Source organism: Somniosus microcephalus, unplaced genomic scaffold, assembly GCF_052327205.1.
Source record: "Somniosus microcephalus isolate GS21.2 unplaced genomic scaffold, FLI_Smic_1.0 scaffold19, whole genome shotgun sequence".
Lineage (NCBI taxonomy): Eukaryota > Metazoa > Chordata > Chondrichthyes > Squaliformes > Somniosidae > Somniosus > Somniosus microcephalus.
This window is the reverse complement of record NW_028225206.1, coordinates 1,235,656-1,262,397: the sequence shown is the minus strand read 5'-3', so window position 1 is coordinate 1,262,397 and position 26,742 is coordinate 1,235,656. Positions and strand designations below refer to the sequence as shown.

The 26,742-nt window shown below is 41.0% G+C and overlaps 1 protein-coding gene across 1 annotated transcript in view; it reads left to right on the top strand.

Moving 5' to 3' along the window:
* Positions 1 to 26,742, top strand: part of LOC147083913 (scavenger receptor cysteine-rich domain-containing protein DMBT1-like) — an 82,191-nt gene that overhangs the window by 52,002 nt on the left and 3,447 nt on the right. The gene's annotated exons all lie outside the window — the stretch shown is intronic.

Below are 26,742 nucleotides of genomic sequence, written 5' to 3'. Positions count from 1 at the left end.
AATAGTCTGTCTGTTTTATCTCCCTTTATTGTAACTGGTCCCTGCACCGCCATATACTCAATGTACAGAGACTGCTGCAGTCTCCTACTGGAAATGGTGATGTACATTGCGTTGAAAAATAAAAATGCATTTATTAAATATTATTTGAAATCTGTGCCTTTGTCCATGTTCATGTTTTTATTATGTCCCATCAGTAAACACACACCAATCCCTAGATACAGCACAATGTTGTTTTGCTGCACGACACCTGTCCCTGGGAATTCGGCGTATGGCAGGAGACCAGGAGAATCTAATCAGAGTTCCACGGCCACTGTTTTTGGACTTTAATTCTAAAAGCTAAATATTTCAGTTATTCAGCCGCAGGGAGCAATGGTCACTCAATCAGCAAAACGACTGTACCGTGCAGTGTCCGCCAGCAGGTGGCGATGCTTATTCCATCAGTGTGACCACTGCAATGGCAAGTGTCCACCAGCAGAGGGCGAACATTATTATAAATAAAACAGGAAATGCTGGAACCACTCAGCAGGTCAGGCAGCATCTGTGGAAAGAGAAAAAGTTAACGTTTCATGTCAGTGATATCTTCAGAAATTTAAAATGTCAGATTAACCGCTTTTAGTAAATAAAGAGCCAGGGAAAAGGGGGCATGAAAAGATCAAAAGGCTGAAGGTCTGTGATAGGATGGAGGGCAGGAGTGATTCAGTGAATCCTCGCTTCCCTCACTCTGATCCATGTCCCTGTGAATTGCAGCATTCCATTCTCTCAGGTACAAACCTGACATTATCATTAATTCTGCTGATAAGGGAGTCGCTGTTGTTGTGTGATGAAAATAGCGCCACCTTGTGGGGTCTAAACACAAAGGCCCACAATTTGCGATCGGAGGCTTCCCGCGGGTGGAAGCCTCCGACCTGTAAAAAATCTCCGCATTTCCCTGGTGGCCCGGGAGGTTTGGAGTCTCGCGATCCTGGGCTTCTCCGGGTCCGCGCGGGCAGAGGCCCAGGGATCTCAGGTGCGCATGCGGCTCACAAGCGCCCCTGGGATCACATGGGCCGGCTCAACCAATAAAAGAAGGGAATCCCCATTCATACTTCTGGGAGTTTCGTGCGTCCGGAGCTCCCATAAATATGAATGGGATCACTTTAAAAATAAACAAACACATAAAATAAATAAATAAATTACATTTGTAAAATTAATTAAAATGCCATTTAATTAATTATTTTAAACGAAATTTTAAGTTTTTAAAAAAAATTAAATGTATTAACGGGGCTAAAAATCAACTTACATTATTCCACAGTTTTTTTTATGTATAAATGAGTGATCACATTTTAGTTTGCTATTTTTTAAAACTCTTATTCTGGTAACAGCAGGCGTTACACCTGCATTTATCAGGCATAAGAACTTCACAGGCATTCAGCGGGCGCAAGTTGGGCAAATAGCGGAAATCTCCACCCGCAGAGGCCCATCTCCCGGGGATACGGAGGATCTGTCAAGAAAATTTCGATCAGAAAATGCTGGAAATACTCAGCAGGCCAGGCAGCATCCGTGGAGAAAGAGACAGAGTTAATGTTTCAGGTCTGGGACCCTTCATCAGAACTGGAAAACCTGGAGATGTAACAGATATTAAGCAGGATCAGAGACAGGGGGGTTGGTTAGGAGGGGAGGAAGGAATTGAAAGAACATCCTGTACTTTTGTAAGAGGCAGGAAAGATAAAATGTTGCAAATGGGAATGGCAAAAATCACACTGCATGAAAAATGGGGGCAGGGATAATTATCTGAAATTGTTGAACTGAATGTTGAGTCCGGAAGGCTGTAAAGTGCCTAATCAAAAGATGAGGTGCTGTTCCTCGAGCTTACCTTGAGCTTCATTGGAACAGTGTAATAGGCCGAGGATGCTCAGGGTCACCCTTACGGACTGAACGGAGGTGTTCCGCAAAGCGGTCGCCCAATCTGCGTTTGGTCTCCCCAATGTAGAGGAGACCGCATTGTGAGCAGCAAATACAGTATATTAAATTGCAAGAAGTACAAGTAAATCGCTGTTTCACCTGGAAGGGGTGCTTGGGGCCCTGGACAGTGGGAAGGGAGGAGGTGAAAGGGCAGATGCTTGCACGGGAAGGTGCCGGGCGAAGGAGAAGGGCTGTTGGGGGTGATTGAGGAATGGACCAGGGTGTCGTGGAGGGAGCGGTCCCTTTGGAATGCTGAAAGGGGAGGTGAGGGGAAGATGTGTTTGGTGGTGGGATCACGTTGGAGGTGGCGGAAATGGCGGAGGATGATCCATTGAATGTGGAGGCTGGTGAGGTGAAAGGTGAGGACAAGTGGAACGCTATCGTGGTTCTATTAAAGAGGGGAAGGGGTGAGAGCAGCAGTGCGGGAAATAGAACGGACACGGTCACGGTAGAGGGGAATCCTCGGTTGAGGAAAAAGGAAGACATGTTGGAAGCACTGGTATGGAAGGTGGCATCGTCAGAACAGACGCGACGGAGACGGAGAAACTGGGAGAATGGAATAGAGTCCTTACAGGAAGCGGGGTGGGAGGAAGTATAGTCCAGGTAGCTGTGGGAGTTGGTGGGCTTGTAGTGGATGTTGGTCGAAAGCCGATCGCCAGAAATGGCGACGGAGAAGTCAACGAAGGGAAGGGAAGAGTCGGAGATGGACCATGTGAAGGTGAGGGATGGGTGGAAATTGGAAGTAAAGTGAATGAACTTATCTAGTTCAGGGCGAGAGCAGGAAATGGCACCAGTACAGTCATCGATGTACCAGAAAAAGAGGTGAGGGAGGGGACCTGAGTAGGACTGGAACAAAGAATGTTCCACATATCCCATGAACAGGCTGGCACAGCTAGGGCCCATGCGGGTTCCCATAGCAACACCCTTAATTTGGTGGAAGTGAGTGGAGTCAAAGGAAAAGTTGTTCAACGTGAGAACAAGTTCAGCCAGGCAGAGGAGGGTGGTGGTTGACGGGGACTGGTTGGGCCTCTGTTCAAGGAAGAAACGGAGCGCCCAAAGTCCGCCCTGGTGGGGGATGGAAGTGTAGAGGGATTGGACGTCCATAGTGAAAAGGAGATGGTTGGGGCCAATAAACTGGAAACTGTTGAAGTGACGGAGGGCGTCGGAAGAGTCGCGAATGTAGGTGGGAAGAGACTGGAGAAGGGGAGAAAAAATAGAGTGGAGATAGGAAGAAATAAGATCCGTGGGGCAAGAACAGGCTGAAACGATGGGTCTACCAGGGCAGTCCTGTTTGTGGATCTCGGGAAGTAGTTAGAAGCAGGGTGTGCAGCGTTGGGGGACTATGAGGTTGGCGGCCATGGAGGGTAGATCTCCAGTGGAGATGAGGACAGTGACGCACTTGGAAACAATGGCTTGATGTTTGCTAATGGGGTCATGGTCCAGGCAGAGGTTGGAGGAGGTGTTGGAGAGTTGGCGTTCAGCTTCCACACGGTAGAGGTTGGTTCGCCAAACAACAACAGCACCACCCTTATCAGCAGGTTTAATGATAATGTTAGGGTTGGGTCGGAGAGAATGGAGTGCTGCAAGTTCAGAGGGAGGTAGGTTGGAGTGAGAGAGGGGAGCACAGAAATTGAGATGGCCGATGTCACGTCGGCAGTTAGCAACGAAAAGATCTAGAGAGGGTAAAGGCCAGAGGGAGGGGTCCAAGTAGAAGGAGCATTTAGAAAGCGGGAGAAAGGATTGGCCATGTTTTCACTATCCCCTCTGACCTTCCCCTCTCTGACCCCGAACGATCAGTCCTCAGCAAAGGCCTGAGCTTCATCCCCTTATGCCCCTAACTGAATGAATTTCGAGCTCGGCACGATGCTGAGCTCTTCTTCCGTTGCCTTCATCTGCATGCCCACTTCTCTGGCCAGGAGTTTTCCCCCGCATGGCTGATGCTTTCTCCCGTTTTCTAAATTCTCCTTCTACTTGGAACCCTCCCTCTGGCCTTTACCCTCTCTAGATCTTTTCATTGCTAACTGCCGACTTGACATCAGCTGTCTCCATTTCTCTGCTCCCCTCTCTCACTCCAACCTACCTCTCTCTGAACTTGCAGCACTCCGTTCTGTCCAATCCAAACCTAACATTATCATTAAACCTGCTGATAAGGGTGGTGCTGTTGTTGTTTGGCGAACCGACCTCTACCGTGCGGAAGCTGAACGCAAACTCTCCAACACCTCCTCCTACCTTCGCCTTGACCATGACCCCACTAGCAAACATCAAGCCATTGTTCCCAAGTATGTCACTGACCTCATCTCCTCTGGAGATCTTCCCTCCATGGCCGCCAACCTCATAGTCCCCCAACCCCACACAGCCCGCTTCTACCTCCTTCCCAAGATCCACAAACAGGACTGCCCTGGAAGACCCATCGGTTCAGCTTGTTCTTGCCCCACGGAACTTAGCTCTTCCTATCTCAGCTCTATTTTTTCTCCCCTTGTCCAGTCTCTTCCCACCTATATTCGCGACTCTTCTGATGCCCTCCTTCACTTTAACAGTTTCCAGTTTCCTGGCCCCAACCGTCTCCTTTTCACTATGGACGTCCAATCCCTCTACTCCTCCATCCCCCAGCAGGACGGCCTTTGGGCGCTCCGTTTCTTCGTTGAACAGTGGCCAAACCAGTCCCCATCCACCACCACCCTCCTCCGCCTGGCTGAACTTGTTCTCACATTGAACAAGTTCTCCTTTGACTCCACTCACGTCCTCCAAATTAAAGGTATTGCTATGGGAACCCGCATGGGGCCTAGCTATGCCAGCCTGTTCATGGGATATGTGTAACATTCTTTGTTCCAGTCCTACACAGGTCCCATCCCTCACCACTTTTTCTGCTACATTGATGACTGTATTGGTGCCGTTTCCTGCCCTCGCCCTGAACTAGATAAGTTCATTCACTTTACTTCCAATTTCCACCCTTCCCTCACCTTCACATGGTCCATCTCTGACACTTCCTTTCCCTTCCTTGATTTCTCCGTCTCCATTTCTGGCGATCAGCTTTCAACAAACATCCAGTACAAGCCCACCGACTCCCGCAGCTACCTGGACTACACTTCCTCCTACCCCGCTTCCTGTAAGGACTCTATTCCATTTTTCTAGTTTCTCTGTCTCCGCCGCATCTGTGCGGGTTAGGTTGATTGGCTATGATAAATTGACCCTTAGTGTTAGGGGGATTAAATACGGGGATAGAGTGGGATATGTGTTGGTGTAGGGGTTGCGGGGATCGGGTGGGATATGTGTCGGTGCAGGCTCGATGGGCCGAAATGGCCTCTATCTGCACTGTGGGGTTTCTGTGATTCTGTGATCTTCTGAGGCAGTGCATGGAACCGTGGATGACTTGCTTCCACATTAGAAATGAGTTCTCAGGTGACTGATGAGTCCAATGCGGGACCTACAGTCTCTGTTACAGGTGGGGCAGACAGTGGTTGAAGGGGAGGTTGGGTGGTGTGCTTGGGTTGACGTGCGCTCCTTGCGCTGCCTGCGCTTGGCTTCTGCGTGCTCCTGGTGAAGAGACTTGAGGTGTGCGGCGCTTTCCCGGATGCTTCTCCTCAACTTTGTGCGGTCTTCGGCCAGGAATTCCCAGGTCTCGGTGGGAATGTTACACTTTTTCAAGGAGGCTTTGAGGGTGACCTTGAAGTGTTTCCTCTACCCACCTGGGGCTCTCTTGCTGTGTCGGAGCTCCGAGTAGATCACTTGTTTTGGGAGTCCCGTATTTGGCATGCGGACAATGTGACCCATCCATCGGAGCTGATCAAGCATGGTCAAAGCTTCGATGCGGCGAATGTTGGCCTGAGCAAGAACACTGACACTGGTGCGCCTATTCTGCCAATGGATTTGCAGGATCTTGTGAATTGCAATGGAATATCAATTTAAAATAGAACAATAATTTGCAATGCAATAGCACATTGCAATGGAATATCACACTGAAATATAATCGTCACTTGCAATGCAATAATACATTTCAATGGAATATTACTTTGCAATTTAATAGTCATTTGCAATGTAATAGCACCTTGTAATGCAATGCCACTTTGCAATATAACCATCATTTGCAATGCAATAGAACATTGCAATGGAACATCACTGCAATACAATCATCATTTGCAATGCGAAAGAACATTTCAAGCTACTATCAGTTGGCAATATAACAGCCATTTGCAATGCAACAGAACAGTGCAATGGAATATCACTGCAATATAATCGTCATTTGCAATGCGAAAGAACATTTCAAGGTACTATCAGTTTGCAATATAATAGTCATTTGCAATGCAATAGAACACTGCAATGGAATATTACCTTTCAATATAATAATAATTTGCAATGCAACAGAACATTGCAATGGAATATCAATTTGCAATATGATTGTCATTTGCAATGCAAAAGCACATTGCAATGGAATATCACTTTGCAATATAATTGTCATTTGCAATACAATAGCAAATTGCCATGTAATATCGATTTGCAATATAATCACCATTTGCAATGCAATAGCACTTTGCAATGGAATATATATTTGCAATATAATAGTCTTTTGCAAAGCAATATCGCATTGTAATGGAATATCGCTTTAAATAAAATGTGTAATTTGCAATGCAATAACATATTGCAATGGAATATCAATTGGCAATATAATTGTCATTTGCAATGCAATAGCACATTACGATGCAATAGAGCATTGCAATGGAATATAAATTTAAAATATAACAATCATTTGCAATGCAATAGTAGATTGCAATGGAATATCACTTTGCAATATAATAGTCATTGGCAATGCAATAGCACATTGCAATTTAATTTCGCTTTGCAATATAATCATCATTTGCAATGCAATAGCACTTTGCAATGGAATATAAATTTGCAATATAATAGTCTTTTGCAAAGCAATATCACATTTTAATGAAATGTCACTTTGCAATATAATAGGCATTTGCAATGCAACAGTACATTGCAATGGAATATCACTTTGAAATATAATAGACACTTGCAATGCCAAAGCAAATTGCAATGGAATATCATTTTCCAAAACACAACTATTTTGAAAACAAGATAACAATGCAATGTAATATCACTTTGAAATATAATTGTCATTTGCAATGCAATAGAACATTGCAATGGAATATAACATTGCAATATAATAGGCATTTGCAATGCAATAGCGCATTGTAATGGAATATCGCTTTATAATATAATCATTATCTGCAATGCAACAGCATATTGCAATGGAACATCACTTTGCAATATTATCATCATTAGCAATGCAACAGCACATTACAATGCAATAGACCATTGCAATGGACTCTCAGTTTGCAACATAATAGTTATTTGAAAGGCATTGGCACATGGCAATGGAAGATTAATTTAAAATATAACAGTCATTTGCAAGAGGGTGGTTGGAATGTGGAACTCAATGCCTAAAAGGGTGGTAGAGGCAGGAACCCTCACAACATTCAAGAAGCATTTGGATGAGCACTTGAAATGCCATTGCATACAGGGCTATGGACCAAATGCTGGAAAATGGGATTAGACTGGACAGGGATGGATGGGCGGCGCAGACACGATGGGCCGAAGGGCCTCTTTCTGTGCTGCAAAACTCTATGACTCTATGACTCTATGACAATAGAATATCACTTTGCCATATAATATGCTTTTGCAATGCAATAGAACATTGCAATGGAACATCACTGCAATATAATCGTCATTTGCAATGCAATAGAACATTTCAATGGACTCTCAGTTTGCAATATAATAGTCATTTGCAATGCAATAGAACATTGCAATGGAATGTTACCTTGCAATATATTAGTCATTTGCAATGCAAAAGAACATTGCAATGGAATATCGCTTTGCAATATTATCGTCATTTGCAATGCAACAACACATTGCAATGTAATTTCAGTTTGTAGAGTAATAGTCATTGGCAATGCATTAGAACATTACAATGAAATATCACTTAACAGCATAGTAGTCATTTGTAATGCAATAGAACATTGCAATGGTATTTCACTTAGCAATGTAATAGTCAGTTGCAATGCAAAAGCTCATTACAATGGAATATCGCTTTGCAATATAATTGTCATTTGCAATGCAATAGCAAATTGCAATGGAATATCGATTTGCAAAATATTCGTTATTTGCAATGCAATATAACATTGCAATTGAATATCACTTTCCAATGTAATAGTCATTTGCAATGCAATAGAAAATTGCAATGGGATATCACTTCACAATACAATAGTCACTTGCAATGCAATATAATATTGCAATGGAATATAAATTTGCAATATAATTGTCATTTGCAATGCAACATCACATTGGAATGCAATGTCGCTTTTCAATATAATTGTCATTTGCAATGCAATATAACAATGCAATTTAATATCACTTTGCAATATAATAATCATTTGCAATGCAATAGCAAATTGCAATGGAATATAAAATTGCAATGTATCAGCATTTGCAATGCAACATCACAATGTAATGGAATATTGTTTTAAAATAAAATCGTAATAGGCAATGTAATAGCATATTGCAATGGAATATCAATTTGAAATATAATCGTCATTTGCAAAGCATTAAGACATTGCAATGGAATATCACTTTGCCATATAATAGTCATTTGCAATGCATTACCTCATTCTAATGGAATATCACTTTGCAATGTAATAATCATGAGCAATGCAATAGCATACTGCAACGGAATATCACATAAGAATATAGTAGTCATTTGTAAGGCAATAGAAGATTGCAATCTAATATCACGTTGTAATATAATAGTCATTTGAAATGCAATGGCACATTGCAATGGAATATCACTTTGCCATATAATATGCTTTTGCAATGCAATAGAACATTGCAATGGAACATCACTGCAATACAATCGTCATTTGCAATGCAATAGAACATTTCAATGGACTATCAGTTTGCAATATAATAGTTATTTGCAATGCAATAGAACATTGCAATGGAATATTACCTTGCAATATATTAGTCATCTGCAATGCAAGAGAACATTGCAATGGAACATCACTCTGAAATATAATCATCACTTGCAATGCAATAAAACATTGCAATGGAATATTACTTTGCAATTTAATAGTCATTTGCAATGCAATAACACCTTGTAATGCAATGCCGCTTTGCAATATAACCATCATTTGCAATACAATAGAACATTGCAATGGAACCTCACTGCAATATAATCATCATTTGCAATGCGAAAGAACATTTCAATCTATCAGTTGGCAATATAATAGTCATTTGCAATGCAATAGAACAATGCAATGGAATATCGATTTGCAGAGTAATCGTTATTTGCAATGAAAATAACATTGCAATCTAATATCACTGTGTAATATAATAGTCATTTGTAATGCAATATCATATTGCAATGGAATATCACTTAAGAATACAGTAGTCATTTGTAATGTAATAGAAGATTGCAATCTAATATCATGTTGTAATATAATACTCAATTGAAATGCAACAGCACATTGCAATGGAATTTCACTTTGCAATATCATAGTCATTTGCAATGCAATAGAACACTGCAATGGAATATTACCTTTCAATATAATAGTCATTTGCAATGCAACAGAACATTGCAATGGAATATGACTTTGCAATATGCTCGTCATTTGCAATGCAAAATCACATTGAAATAGAATATCACTTTGCAATATAATTGTCATTTGCAATACAATAGCAAATTGCCATGTCATATCGATTTGCAATATAATCGTCATTTGCAATGCAATAGCACTTTGCAATGGAATATAAATTTGCAATATAATAGTCATTTGCAAAGCAATATCGCATTGTAATGGAATAACGCTTTAAATCAAATTTGTAATTGGCAATGCAATAACATATTGCAATGGAATATCAATTTGCAATACAATCATCATTTGCAATGCAATAGTACATTACGACACAATAGAACATTGCAATGGAATATCAATTTAAAATATAACAGTCATTTGCAATGCTACAGTAGATTGCAATGGAATATCACTTTGCACTATAATAGTCATTGGCAGTGCAATAGCACATTGCAATGTAATTTTGCTTTGCAATATAATCATCATTGGCAATGCCAAAGCAAATTGCAATGGAATATCATTTCCCAAAACACAACTATTTTGAAAACTATATAACAATGCAATGTAATATCACTTTGCAATATAATTGTCATTTGCAATGCAATAGAACATTGCAATGGAATAGTACCATGCCATATATTAGTCATTTGCAAATCAAGAGAACATTGCAAAGGAACATCACTGCAATATAATCGTCATTTGCAATGCAATAGATGATTGCAATGGAATATCGCTTTGCAATATTATCATCATTTGCAATGCAACAACACATTGCAATGTAATTTCAGTTTGCAGAGTAATAGTCATTGGCAATGCATATTAACATTGCAATGATATATCATTTAACAGCATAGTAGTCATTTGTAATGCAATAGAATATTGCAATGGTATATCACTTAACAATGTAATAGTCACTTGCAATGCAAAAGCTCATTACAATGGAATATCGCTTTGCAACATAATATGCTTTTGCAATGCAATAGCAAATTGCAATGGAATATCGATTTGCAAAATATTCGTTATTTGCAATGCAATATAACATTGCAATTAAATATCACTTTGCAACGATGGCTTAGTGGTTAGCACTGTTGCCTCACAGCGCCAGGGACCCGGGTTCGAATCCGGCCTCGGGTGACTGTCTGTGTGGAGTTTGCACATTCTCCCCGTGTTTGCGTGGGTTTTCTCCGGGTGCTCCGGTTTCCTCCCACAGTCCAAAGATGTGCGGGTTAGGTTGATTGGCTATGATAAATTGACCCTTAGTGTTAGGGGGATTAAATACGTGGGGTTACGGGGATAGGGTGGGATATGTGTTGATGTAGGGGTTACGGGGATCGGGTGGGATATGTGTCGGTGCAGGCTCGATGGCCTGAAATGGCCTCTATCTGCACTGTGGGGTTTCTGTGTGATTCTGTGTGAATATAATAGTCATTTGCAATGCAATAGAAAATTGCAATAGGATATCACTTTACAATACATTAGTCATTTGCAATGCAATATAACATTGCAATGGAATATTACTTTACAATATAATAGTCACTTGCAATGCAATAGCAAAGTGCAATGGAATACAAATTTGCAATATGATAGTCATTTGCAATGCAACATCACATTGGAATGCAATGTCACTTTTCTATATAATTGTCATTTGCAGTGCAATATAATAATGCAATTTAATATCACTTTGCAATATAATAGTCATTTGCAATGCAATAGCAAATTGCAATGGAATATAAATTTACAATATAATAGTATTTGCAATTCAACATCACGTTGTAATGGAATATTGCTTTAAAATAAAATCGTAATTGGCAATGCAATAGCATATTGCAATGGAATATCAATTTGAAATATAATCGTCATTTGCAAAGCAATAGAACATTGCAATGGAATATCACTTTGCCATATAATAGTCATTTGCAATGCATTACCTCATTCTAATGGGATATCACTTTGCAATGTAATAATCATTGGCAATGCAATAGCATATTGCAATGGAATATCACATAAGAATATAGTAGTCATTTGTAATGCAATAGAAGATTGCAATCTAATATCACGTTGTAATATAATAGTCATTGGAAATGCAATGGCACATTGCAACGGAATATCACTTTGCCATATATTATGCTTTTGCAATGCAATAGAACATTGCAATGGAACATCACTGCAGAACAATTGTCATTTGCAATGCGATAAACCATTTCAATGGACTATCATTTTGCAATATTATAGCCATTTGAAATGCAATGGCATATGGCAATGGAATATTACTTTAAAATATAACAGTCTTTTGCAATGCAATAGAAAATTGCAATGGAACATCACTGCAATAATTTCATCATTTGCAATGTGATAGAACATTTCAATAGACTATCAGTTTGCAATATAATAGTAATTTGCATTGCAATAGAACATTGGAATGGAATATTACCTTGCAATATAATAGTCATTTGCAATGCAAAAGAATATTTCAATGGGATATCACTTTGCAATACGATCATCATTTGCAATGCAATAGAACATTGCAATGGAATATCACTTAACAGCATAGAAGTCATTTTTAATGCAATAGAACATTGCAATGGTATATCACTTAGCAATGTAATAGTTACTTGCAATGCAAATGCACATTGCAAAGGAATATCACTTTGCAATAAATTGTCATTTGCAATGCAATAGAACATTGCAATGGAATAGTACCATGCCATATATTAGTCATTTGCAATGCAAGAGAACATTGCAATGGAACATCACTGCAATATAATCGTCATTTGCAATGCGAAAAAACATTTCAATGGACTATCTGTTTGCATTATAATAGCCATTTGAAATGCAAAGGCATATGGCAATGCATTATTACATTAAAATATAAGAGTCTTTTGTAATGCAATAGAACATGGCAATGGAATATCGCTGCAATAATTCCATCATTTGCAATGCGATAGAACATTTCAATGGACTATCAGTTTGCAATGTAAAAGTCATTTGCATTGCAATAGAACATTGGAATGTAATATTACCTTGCAATATAATAGTCATTTGTAATGCAATAGAACATTGCAATGGTATATCACTTAGCAATGTAACAGTTACTTGCAATGCAAAAGCACATTGCAAAGGAATACCACTTTGCTACATAATTGTCATTTGCAACGCAATAGCAAATTGCAATGGAACATCGATTTGCAAAATAATCGTTACTTGCAATGCAATATAACCTTGCAATTGAATATGCAATGCACTAGCTCATTGGAATGCAAGGTTGCTTTGCAATATCATCGTCATTTGCAATGCAATACAAAATGCAATGGAATATCACTTTGCAATCTAATAGTCATTTGCAATGCAATAGCAAATTGCAATGAAATATAAATTTGCAATATAATAGTAATTGCAATGCAATATCAGATTGTAATGGAACATCCCTTTAAAATAAATTCATAATTGGCAATGAAATAGCATATTGCAATGGAATATCAATTTGAAATATAATTGTCATTTGCAATGCAATAGAACATTGCAATGGAATAACATTTTGCAGTATATTAGTGATCTGCAATGCAATAAAACTTTGCACTGGAATATTACCTTGCAATATAAGTCATTTGCAATGCATTACCTCATTCTAATGGAATATCACTTTGCAATGTAATAATCATTAGCAATGCAATAGCATATTGCAATGGAATATCACATAAGAATATAGTAGTCATTTGTAATGCAATAGAAGATTGCAATCTAATATCATGTTGTAATATAATAGTCATTTGAAATGCAATGGCACATTGCAACGGAATATCACTTTGCCATATATTATGCTTTTGCAATGCAATAGAACATTGCAATGGAACATCACTGTAAGGATTTCGGGGGCTTCGTTTAAACTGGTTTAAGGTAATCTACCTGGCCAGCAGTCTTTTTGCTGCTGCACTCTAAACCAATTTACAAACAGCGGTTTCGAATCGCTACCCCTCCTTTAGTTCTGAGTGGAGGAACTTATAATTAATGATATTAAAACGGAACACGTGGTTTGGATGAGAGAAAAAAATCAAGCTTTATTAACTAAAAGAAACTACAATCACAATATCAAACTATCCCACACGAACACAGTAAAATTGTAAAACTATACAGCAGGAGGGTTGCAGATGGTGAAAACGAGGGGTACAATGGCTACAATGTTATTTAAACAATCTTAGCAATTCCCTTAAATCACCATCCCCCCTTAACTCCTGCTAGGTTGCCTTGTTGAGAGTCAGAAAATCTCTGCTCACATGGTCCAGCGAAGAGAGAGAGAGAGAGAGAGAGAGCTCACCTATGTCCCAGGAAGTCAAGAGGCAAGAGCCAAGAGTCAAGAGAGCGAGCTGGCTGCTCAGCCCTTTTTTTATACCTGGTGAGCCCCTCACATCCTGCCTTGCAAGGGCTGTGTGCAAAATTAACCCCAAAGCTGTGATAGGCTAACTCAAAGTGGTTAGATTGAGTGAATGTGATTTTCAGAGCTCCCTTTGCTGAAACAAAAGGGAGATACATCTGCTCTATAGTCCAGTACTGGGTGATTGGAAACCCATTCAAGATACAAAGAGTCTCTTCTGCAGTTTAGGTGTATCCACTCGATATACAAACAAATGCTAATAGCATTCAATTGCTTTATAAACAAAGCAATGTCCTTTGTCTTCATTGAACCTTACTTCCAGACACAGGAAGCTGCATTCCAAACCTCTTTTGTCATTCGGCCATGTGGTGCGACTGCCATTTTATCCCTGGAAATTTAAAAAGCACATTGCCCAGGGATACTTTAATCAAAAACATGAATCTTCAGAACTGTAAATTATTGCGAATTCTTACAGTCCGCCCTTGGATACTTCCAGCTTGCTTGTAGTATCCTCTTGAAGAAATGAGCAATAATTTCTGACCCCCCACAAACAACCATCCCCTGTATTTACCTAATAGCTATCTGCCACTGATCCCCATCCTGTCTATTCCCCTTAAATTCAAGAAAAAACCATGGTACAGTTGGCATCTTACAGATACTTCAGTTTTCAATAAGGGGTCTCATACAACTACACGCTTGTAAAATTATACAGTGTAAACCAAATTTAGAATCACTTTTTTTTTACATCATAATTTATTACAAAATGTTGCAATCTTAGTTACACAATGTACTCAAATTATCGCAAGCACGGAGAGGGTCCTACGCCTCTGCTCAACTTGGAGTTGTCACAAACTGGTCCCAAGCACGGAGAGGATCCGACGCCTCTGCTCAACTTGGGGCTGCAACACAAAATACAAAAAATCATTAAACAACATGCTTAAATGAAACCCGATCTTCACGTGCCGATGATGGGTCGCGAAATTCGAGTGGGTATTGCTCCTCCCACTCGGGCAGTAAAAATACCTTCCACCCCCCTTTGATCAGCTTAAACTTTAAAACAGGCAGAATGGATTTAGCGACCAGCCTGCTCCAACAGCCCCGAGCCATTCCCTTGTTCTTTTGTGGAGGCGGGGTACCCCTCACGTTTAAAATATACCTTGGCACAGACCGAGACCGGGGAGTATGGGATCTCATGACTCCCAGTCCCTCCCCATCCCATCTTCCCTCGACTGGCTGCAGAAAATGATGGGTGCCTGTGTGGCGGCACTCCCTGGCCCCACACTGATCCGGCCACCCACTCATCCTTCCCAGCCACAACTTATCTTCTTGGCCCGTGGGCCCCCGGGTGAGTTCCTCCCTCCCCCGACCGCACCCACGTGACTCTTGGGTCTCCCCCTCCTCTATACAATAATTCCCGGGCCATCACCACCCACCCCCGGGGAACGCGTCCCTATGACCAGGCACCCGCGCTTCCCCATCGTGACTCCTCAACAGCGAGGTTTCCCGCACGTGAACTTCGGTCAGGATAGTGCTGGGTTGGGGGCCATGCCCCACCCAGCTGGGGCCATCTCCTCCCCGTAGGAGGAGAAGGCAAGTTCCTCCAGACTCTGTCCAATTTTTCCCGAAGATCGCTGCCGGGTCTCCTGGATTCGTCCAGTGGCGAGGTGATCCCCAACATTCCGTATCTTCATTCGGTGTCCAGCTCGGGCTGGGCGAACATGGCTGCTTCATTTTCCAATCTCCTGCAAAAACTTAAAAGGACATGCAGCCAGGTCTCACTGACCTGCTGCCTTAGGTGGAGACATGGTCGGGTCCCTTGACCTCGGACCAAAATACAAACATTCGGCACACATGTTAAACTTACTTAAAACTAGTTAAATAAAAATCATTAAACACCTTATCAAGCTTTATACACTCACATAGCTATAATACAAATGCCGCCCGTCTCCGGACGGCCAGTCTAATCTCTGGCACTGTCACAGATTGCTGCTGGCTGCAGCGAAGCTGGACTGCCTCCTGTCTCTGGTCCCCCACAGCTTATGGCTGTTGAGTGGGGGCCTCTGTTCTCTGGCTTTTCCCTGGCTCGGGAAACCGCTCTATTCCACTGTAAAGTGGGTGACCATGCTTTCTTAGGCTGGGGCACCCGCTGAGACCTTCTGAGGGGTGTCTCTATGGGGGAAACTTTGGCTGGCAGACCCTGAGCTTGGGTCACAGCCCCAGCTGGCTGGGAACCTTCTCCCCCATGTCCAAATAGCCCGCACTGTATAATGTACCTGGAAGCCTGCTGGTACAAATCTCTCTCTCCTGATCCAAAACCTGGTGTCAGCTCCCTCCCTATGTCTCCTACCACCCCATTGTCCACCCCTCCTCACTGCCAGAGCTCCTCAAAACCCGGAGCTGTGGGCTGCTGCCTTGGGATCTCTAATTCCCTAGCCAGCCTTTCCCTGGGTGATGCCTGTGGGATAGTTTGATTTGGGCTGCCAGTAAAATCCAGCTGACCTGCCTTCGGGCTGATCAGACAAATCATCCCCTTTGATGCATTTAAAGCCATGTTAAGGCTTTCTATCTCCGCACTACAGGGGCCATGATCTGCTTCCTCAAACCTTAGGGCGCAGGCCAGCTTATAAGCTGCCCTTGCTTCCCTAAACCTTTCCTCCTGCTCTCTCTTCACACCCTTCCTAACCCAGCCACCTATACCCCGATAGGTCAGCCTACACGCTGCTGCTAACATCCGCAGGGCTACTCACATACTGAAAACAACGAGAGAAACAAGAGCTGATGCTTTCTCCAGATCCAGACCACTTATTAAATCAAAAACTGCCTCCACTCCTACCTGGCTCGCCATTGTAAGGATTTCGGGGGCTTCGTTTAAACTGGTTTAAGGTAATCTACCTGGCCAGCAGTCTTTTTGCTGCTGCACTCTAAATCAATTTACAAACAGCGGTTTCGAATCGCTACCCCTCCTTTAGTTCTGAGTGGAGGAACTTATAATTAATGATATTAAAACGGAACATGTGGTTTGGATGAGAGAAAAAAATCAAGCTTTATTAACTAAAAGAAACTACAATCACAATATCAAACTATCCCACACGAACACAGTAAAATTGTAAAACTATACAGCAGGGGGGTTGCAGATGGTGAAAACGAGGGGTACAATGGCTACAATGTTATTTAAACAATCTTAGCAATTCCCTTAAATCACCATCCCCCCTTAACTCCTGCTAGGTTGCCTTGTTGAGAGTCAGAAAATCTCTGCTCACATGGTCCAGCGAAGAGAGAGAGAGAGAGAGAGAGAGCTCACCTATGTCCCAGGAAGTCAAGAGGCAAGAGCCAAGAGTCAAGAGAGCGAGCTGGCTGCTCAGCCCTTTTTTTATACCTGGTGAGCACCTCACATCCTGCCTTGCAAGGGCTGTGTGCAAAATTAACCCCAAAGCTGTGATAGGCTAACTCAAAGTGGTTAGATTGAGTGAATGTGATTTTCAGAGCTCCCTTTGCTGAAACAAAAGGGAGATACATCTGCTCTATAGTCCAGTACTGGGTGATTGGAAACCCATTCAAGATACAAAGAGTCTCTTCTGCAGTTTAGGTGTATCCACTCGATATACAAACAAATGCTAATAGCATTCAATTGCTTTATAAACAAAGCAATGTCCTTTGTCTTCATTGAACCTTACTTCCAGACACAGAAAGCTGCATTCCAAACCTCTTTTGTCATTCGGCCATGTGGTGTGACAGCCATTTTATCCCTGGAAATTTAAAAAGCAAATTGCCCAGGGATACTTTAATCAAAAAACATGAATCTTCAGAACTGTAAATTATTGCGAATTCTTACATCACTGCAGAACAATCGTCATTTGCAATGCGATAAACCATTTCAATGGACTATCATTTTGCAATATTATAGCCATTTGAAATGCAATGGCATATGGCAATGGAATATTACTTTAAAATATAACAGTCTTTTGCAATGCAATAGAAAATTGCAATGGAACATCACTGCAATAATTTCATCATTTGCAATGTGATAGAACATTTCAATGGACTATCAGTTTGCAATATAATAGTAATTTGCATTGCAATAGAACATTGGAATGGATATTACCTTGCAATATAATAGTCATTTGCAATGCAATAGAATATTTCAATGGGATATCACTTTGCAATGCGATCGTCATTTGCAATGCAATAGAACATTGCAATGGAATATCACTTAACAGCATAGAAGTCATTTTTAATGCAATAGAACATTGCAATGGTGGCATAGGTGGCATAGTGGTTAGCACTGTTGCCTCACAGCGCCAGGGACCCGGGTTCGAATCCGGCCTCGGGTGACTGTCTGTGTGGAGTTTGCACATTCTCCCCGTGTTTGCGTGGGTTTCCTCCGGGTGCTCTGGTTTCCTCCCACAGTCCAAAGATGTGCGGGTTAGGTTGATTGGCTATGATAAATTGACCCTTAGTGTTAGGGGTATTAAATACGTGGGGTTACGGGGATAGGGTGGGATATGTGTTGGTGTAGGGGTTACAGGGATTGGGTGGGATATGTGTCGGTGCAGGCTCGATGGGCCGAAATGGCCTCTATCTGCACTGTGGGGTTTCTGTGATTCTGTGATTCTGTGATCACTTAGCAATGTAATAGTTACTTGCAATGCAAATGCACATTGCAAAGGAATATCACTTTGCAATAGATTGTCATTTGCAATGCAATAGAACATTGCAATGGAATAGTACCATGCCATATATTAGTCATTTGCAATGCAAGAGAACATTGCAATGGAACATCACTGCAATATAATCGTCATTTGCAATGCGAAAAAACATTTCAATGGACTATCCGTTTGCAATATAATAGCCATTTGAAATGCAAAGGCATATGGCAATGGATTATTACATTAAAATATAAGAGTCTTTTGTAATGCAATAGAACATGGCAATGGAATATCGCTGCAATAATTCCACCATTTGCAATGCGATAGAACATTTCAATGGACTATCAGCTTGCAATGTAAAAGTCATTTGCATTGCAATAGAACATTGGAATGTAATATTACCTTGCAATATAATAGTCATTTGTAATGCAATAGAACATTGCAATGGTATATCACTTAGCAATGTAACAGTTACTTACAATGCAAAAGCACATTGCAAAGGAATACCACTTTGCTATATAATTGTCATTTGCAACGCAATAGCAAATTGCAATGGAATATCGATTTGCAAAATAATCGTTACTTGCAATGCAATATAACCTTGCAATTGAATATGCAATGCATTAGCTCATTGGAATGCAAGGTTGCTTTGCAATATCATCGTCATTTGCAATGCAATACAAAATGCAATGGAATATCACTTTGCAATCTAATAGTCATTTGCAATGCAATAGCAAATTGCAATGAAATATAAATTGGCAATATAATAGTAATTGCAATGCAATATCACATTGTAATGGAATATCCCTTTAAAGTAAATTCATAATTGGCAATGAAATAGCATATTGCAATGGAATATCAATTTGAAATATAATTGTCATTTGCAATGCAATAGAACATTGCAATGGAATAACATTTTGCAGTATAATAGTGATCTGCAATGCAATAGAACTTTGCACTGGAATATTACCTTGCAATATAATAGTCATTTGCAATGAAGTAGTACATTGCAATGGGACATGGCTTTGCAGTATAATAGTAATTTGCAATGAATTAGAACATTGCAATGGAATATCACTGCAATATAATCGTTATTTGCAACGCAATAGAACATGGCAATGGAATATCGCATTGCGTTATGATCATCATTTGCAATGCAATAGAACATTGCAATGGAATATCACTTTGCAATAGTATCGTCATTTGCAATGCAACAGCACATTGCAAAGTAATTTCAGTTTGCAGAGTAATAGTCATTTGCAATGCATTAGAACATTGCAATGGTATATCACTTAGCAAAGTAATAGTCACTTGCAATGTAAAAGCACATTGCAATGGAATATCACTTTGCAATATAACTGTCATTTGCAATGCAACAGCAAATTGCAATGGAATATCGATTTGCTAAATATTTGTTATTTGCAATGCAATATAACTTTGCAATTGAATATCACTTTGCAATATAATAGTAATTTGCATGCAATAGAAAATTACGATGGGATATCACTTTGCAATATAATAATCATTTGCAATGCAATAGCACATTGGAATACAATGTCGCTTCGCAATTTAATCGTCATTTTAAATGCAATGGAATATCACTTTGCAATAAAATAGTCATTTGCAATGCAATAGCAAAATGCAATGGAATATAAATTTGCAATATAATAGTCATTTGCAATACTATATCACATTCTAATGGAATATCGCTTTAAAATAAAATTGTAATTGGCAATGCAATAGCATATTTCAATGGAATATCAATTTGAAATATAATCGTCATTTGCAATGCAATAGAGCATTGCAATGGAATAATATTTTGCAGTATAAAAGTGACTTCCAATGCAATAGAACTTTGCATTGGAATATTATCTTGCAATATAATAGTCATTTGCAATGACGTAGCACATTGCAATAGAATATGGCTTTGCAGTATAATAGTAATTTGCAATGCATTAGAATATTGCAATGGAATATCACTGCAATATATTCGTTACTTTCTATAGCATTAAAAGACAGGCATAGCTTGGACCCATGTGGGTTAACCAGTGACAAGTTTATTTGGAGGAAGTGAGCAGTGTCAAAGGAAAAGCTGTTTAATGTGAGACGGAGATTGGCCAGGTGGAGGAGGGTGGTTGTGGATTGGGATTGGTTGGGCCGCCATGCATGGATGAAGCGCAGGGCCCGCAGGCCATCCTGCTGGGGTGGAGGTGTAGAGGGACTGGACAACCTGGGGAGAAAACGAGATGTAGAGTCACTGGACATCCTTGTAAGGGATGAATGTGTAGAAGGACTGAACGTCATGATGAGAGAAGGAGATGTAAATGGACTGGACAATCTGGTGAGCGATGGAGGTGTCGGGGCCTGAATGTCCTGGTGGGGGTGAGGTTGTAGAAGGACTGGGCATCTATGGTGAAAAGGAGACATCTACGACCATGAAACTGGAATGGTTAAAAAGGTGAATGCTGTCGGAAGAGATTAGACAAGGGGAGAACATTTACAGTTGAGATAGGAAGAAATCAGTTCCATGGGGCATTAACAGGTTGATAAGATTGGTCTACCGGCGGGGTCCTGTTTGTGGATGTTTGAAAGGAGGGAGCAGTGGCTGTGCCAGGTGAGTGGACTATCAGTTTGGAGGCCGTGTGATGAAGATGTCCAGAGGAGATGAGGTCATTGCCAGCCTGGGAAAGGATTGCTTGATGTTCGGTGGTGGGGTCACGGTGCGGGGGAGGGACAAGGAGATGTCAGAGTTTGGGCTGTATTTTGCGGCCAATACGGGTGTGTACAAGGTGTGCATGTGTCCGTAGATTCCACGCTAGTTCGGGGATTAGGCATCGAAATCTTCTTAAATAGCAAAATACTGCAGATGCTGGAAATCTGAAATAATAACAGGACATGCTGGAAATACTCTGCAGGCCAGGCAGCATCCGTGGAGAGAGAAACAGAATTAACGTTTTAGGTCTGGGACCCTTCATCAGAACTGGAAAAAGCTGGATATGTAACAGATATTAAGCAGGAGCAGAGACGGGGGCGCGGGGCGGCGGGGGGGTTGTTAGGAGGGGAGGAAGGAATTGAAAGAACATCCTGTACTTTTGTAAGAGGCAGAAAAGATAAAATGTTGCAAATGGGAATGGCAAAAATCATACTGCATGAAAAATGGGGGCAGGGCTAATTATCTGAAATTGTTGAACTGAATGTTGAGTCCGGCAGGCTGTAAAGTGCCCAATCAAAAGATGAGGTGCTGTTCCTCGAGCTTACCTTGAACTTCATTGGAACAATGTAATAGGCCGAGGACAGAGAAAACAGAGCGGGAGTGAAGCGATGAATTAAAGTGACACGCGACCGAAAGCTCAGGGTCACCCTTACGAACTGAACGGAGGTGTTCCCCAAAGCGGTCGCCCAATCTGCGTTTGGTCTCCCCAATATAGAGGAGACCGCATCGTGAGCAGCGAATGCAGTATATTAAATTGCAAGAAGAACAGGTAAATTGCTGTTTCACGTGGAAGGGGTGTTTGGGGCCTTGGACAGTGGGAAGGGTGGAGGTAAAAGGGCATGAGTTGCATCTCCTGCGCTTGCACGGGAAGGTGCCAGGTGAAGGAGAAGGGCTGTTGTGGGTGACTGAGGAGTGGACCAGGGTGTCACAGAGGGAGCGGTCCCTTCGGAGCTCCACACAGTCACCCGAGGCCAGATTCGAACCCAGGTCCCTAGCGCTGTGAGGTAACAGTGCTAACCACTATGCCACCGTGCTGCCCAAGATGCTAAGTGATATTACATTGCAATGTTCTATTGCATTGTAATGTACTATGGCATTGCAAATGACGATTTTATTGCAATGTTCTATTCCATTGCAATGTTCTATTGCTTTGCAAATGATGATTATAATGCAATGCGATATTCCAATGCAATGTTCTATTGCATTGCAAATGACAATTATATTGCAGAGATAGTCCATTGCAATATTCTAATTACTATTATACTGCAAAGCCATATTCCATTGCAATGTGTTACTTCATTGCAAATGACTTGTATTGCAAGGTAAAATTCCAATGCAAATTTCTATTGCATTGCAAGTGAATATTATACTGCAAAGTGATATTCCATTGCAATGCGCTATTGCATTGCAAATGACTATAATATTGCAAAATGTTATTCCATTGCAATGCTCTATTGCACTGCAAATTATTATTATATTGCAAATGTTAATTCCATTGCAATTTGCTATTGCATTTCAAATGACTATTATATTGCAAAGTGATATTCCATTGCATTGTTATATTGCCTTGCAAATGACTATTATATTGCAAAGCAACATTGCATTCCAATGTGCTATTGCATTGCAAATGACTATTAAATAGTAAAGTGATATTCAATTGCAATGTGCTATTGCATTGCAAATGTCTATTATATTGTAAAGTAATATTACATTGCAATGTTCTATTGCATTGCAAATGATGATTATAATTCAAAGCGATATTCCATTACAATGTGATAATACATTGCAAATGACTATTACATTGCAAATTTATATTCCATTGCAATTAGATATTGCATTGCAATTGACTATTATATTGCAGAATGATATTCTATTGCATTGTTATATTGCATTGCAAATGAGGATTATATTGCAAAACGACATTGCATTCCAATGTGCTATTGCATTGCAAATAACTATTATATAGCAAAGTGATATTCAATTGCAATGTGCTATTGCATTGCAAATGTCAATTATATTGCAATGTTATATTACATTGCAATGTTCTATTGCATTGCAAATGACGATTATATTGCAAAGCGATATTCCAATGCAATGTTGTATTGCATTGCAAAGGACGGTTATATGGCAAAGCGATATTCCATTGCAATATGCTATTGCATTGCAAATGACTATTATATTGCAAAGTAATATTCCATTGCAATGTTTTATTGAATTGCTAGTGACGATTATATTTCAAAGTGATATTCCATTGCAATGTGCTATTGCATTGAAAGTGACTAAAATATTGCAATGTGATATCGTATTGGTACATGAGCAGTGGTGTTCATTCAAGGAGATATTTCACAACTTTCAAGAAAAATATATTCCACTGAGGAAAAAGCGGCGTAAAAAAAAGACAGCCATCCGTGGCTAAGTAAAGTAATAAAGGACAGTATCCGACTGAAAACAAGTGCATATAAAGCAGCCAAATCTAGTGGGAGGATAGAAGATTGGGAAGCACTTAAAAGCCAGCAATGAATAACTAAAAGATTAATTAAGAAAGGGAAGATAGATTAGGAAAGTAAACTAGCAAAAAATATAAAAACAGATAGCAAGAGTTTCTACAGTGATATAAAAAGAAAAAGGGTGGCTAAAGTGAATGTTGGTCCCTTAGAGGACGAGACCGGGAAATTAGTAGTGGGAAACATGGAGATGGCAAATACGCTGAACAATTATTTTGTATCAGTCTTTACAGTAGAGGACATTAAAAATATCCCAACACTGGACAAAAAGGGGGTTATGGGGGGGAGGAGCTAAACATATTAAAATCACTAAGGAGATGGTACATAAGAACATAAGAAATAGGAGCAGGAGTAGGCCATACGGCCCCTCGGGCCTGCTCCGCCATTCAATAGGACCATGGCTGATCTGAATATAGACTCACGTCCAATTCCCTGCCGTCTCCCCGGTAAGATAATGGGACTTAAGGCGAATAAATTCCTGGACCTGATGGCTTACATCCTAGTGTCTTGAGAGAAGTAGCGTTAGGGATTGCGGATGCATTGGTGGTAATTTTCCAAAACTCCCTGGATTCAGGAAAGGTCCCAGAAGATTGGAAAACTGCTAATGTAATGCCCTTATTTAAAAAGGGAGGTAGACAAAAGGCTGGAAACTATAGACCAGTTAGCCTAACATCTGTGGTTGGTAAAATGTTGGAGCCCATTATTAAGGAAGCAGTAACAGGACACTTGGATAAGCATAACTTAAACGGACAGAGTCAGCATAGTTTTATGAAGGGGGAGTCATGTTTGACAAATTTGCTCGAATTCTTTGAGGACGTAACAAACAGGGTGGATAAAGGGGAACCAGTGGATGTGGTGTATTTGGACTTCCAAAAGGCATTTGACAAGGTGCCACACAAAAGATTACTGCACAAGATAAAAAATCACGGGATTGGGGGTAATATACTGGCATGGGTGGAAGATTGGCTATCTAACAGAAAACAGAGAGTGGGGATAAATGGGTCATTCTTGGGTTGACAATCAGTAACTAGTGGTGTTCCGCAGGGGTCAGTGCTGGGACCCCAACTCTTTACAATCTATATTAACGATTTGGAGGAGGGGACCAAGTGCAACGTATCCAAGTTTGCCGAAGATACAAAGATGGGAGGGAAAGCATTGCGTGAGGAGGACATAAAAAAACCTGCAAAAGGTCATAGACAGGCTAAGTGAGTACTGGGCAGAAATTTGGTAGATGGAATATAAATGTTGGAAAGTGTGAGGTTATGCACTTTGGCAGAAAAAATCTAAGAGCAAGTTATTATCTAAATGGAAAGAAACTGCAAAGTGCTCCAGTACAAAGGGGTCTGGGGGTCCTGGTGCATGAAACACAGAAGGTTAGTATGCAGGTGATCAGGAAGGCCAATGGAATCTTGGCTTTTATTGCAAGGGGGATGGAGTATAAAAGCAGGGAAGTCTTGCTGCAGTTATACAGGGTACTGGTGAGGTCACACCTGGAATACTGCGCACAGTTTTTGTTTCCATATGTAAGAAAAGATATACTTGCTCTCGAGGCAGTTCAGAGAAGGTTCACTCGGTTGATTCCGGAGAGGAGGGGGTTGACTTATGAGGAAAGGTTGAGTAGGTTGGGCCTCTACTCATTGGAATTCAGAAGAATGAGAGGCGATCTTATCGAAACATATAAGATTATGAGCGGGTTTGATCGGGTGGATGCGGGGAGGATGTTTCCACTGATTGGTGAGACTAGAACTAGGGGGCATAATCTTAGAATAAGGGGCTGCCCTTTCAAAACTGAGATGAGGAGAAACTTCTTCACTCAGAGGGTAGTAAATCTATGGAATTTCATACCTCAGAGAGCTGTGGAAGCTGCGACACTAAATAAATTTAAAACGGAGATAGACAGTTTCCTATCTGATAAGGGAATTAGGGGTTACGGGCAATGGGCAGGGACGTGGACGTGAGTCTAGGTTCGGATCAGCCATGATCCTATTGAATGGTGGAGCAGGCCCGAGGGGCCGTATGGCCTACTCCTGCTCCTACTTATGTTCTTATGTTCTTATATTATGTTTTTATGTATTGATTGGAGGATGTGAGCAGCCTCTGGACCAATGGGAGGTTAGGAGCCACTGTGTGGGGATTGGATTAGGTGAGCAGGCTCTGGGCCAATGGCAGGGCAGGAGTCAGTGTATGTGGATTGGAGGATGTGAGCTGCCTCTGGGCCAATGGCAGGGCAGGATTCAGTGTATGTGGATTGGAGGAGGGGAGCAGGCTTTGGGCCAATGGCAGCGTAGGAGTCAGTGTGTGGGCATTGGATTAGGTGAGCAGCCTCTGGGCCAATGGCAGGGCAGGAGTCAGTGTGTGGGGATTGGAGGAGGGGAGCACATTCTGGGCTAAAATCTAGCCAGGGTAAAATGGAACCAAAGACTGGCAGGAAAAACTATAACAGAACAATGGGTGATCTTTAAGGAGGAGATGTTCCAAGTACAAGCTAGGTACATTCCAACAAGAGGGAAGGGTGAGGGAACCAAAGCAAGGGCTCCTTGGATGACGGGGGAGATAGAGAAGATGATGAAACAAAAAAAGAGAGTGTATGATGCATGTCAGGTGAATTCTTCAAGGGAGAACCAGACCAAATACAGTAAGTTGAGAGGGGAAGTAAAGATGAAAATAAGATTGGCAAAGAGAGAATATGAGAGCAGAATGGCGGTTAACATAAAAGGGAACCCAAAAATCTTCTACCGGCATGTAAACAGTAAGCAGGTTGTAAGAGGCGGGGTGGGGCCCATTAGAGACAAAGAAGGTGATATATGCTTAGAGGTGCAGGGCAAGGCTAGAATACTCAATGAGTACTTTGTATCGGTGTTTACTAAGGAGGTGGATGCTGACAAAATATCAGCAGAAGTGGAAAAGGTAGAAGCAATGGAAGGGGTGAAAATTGATA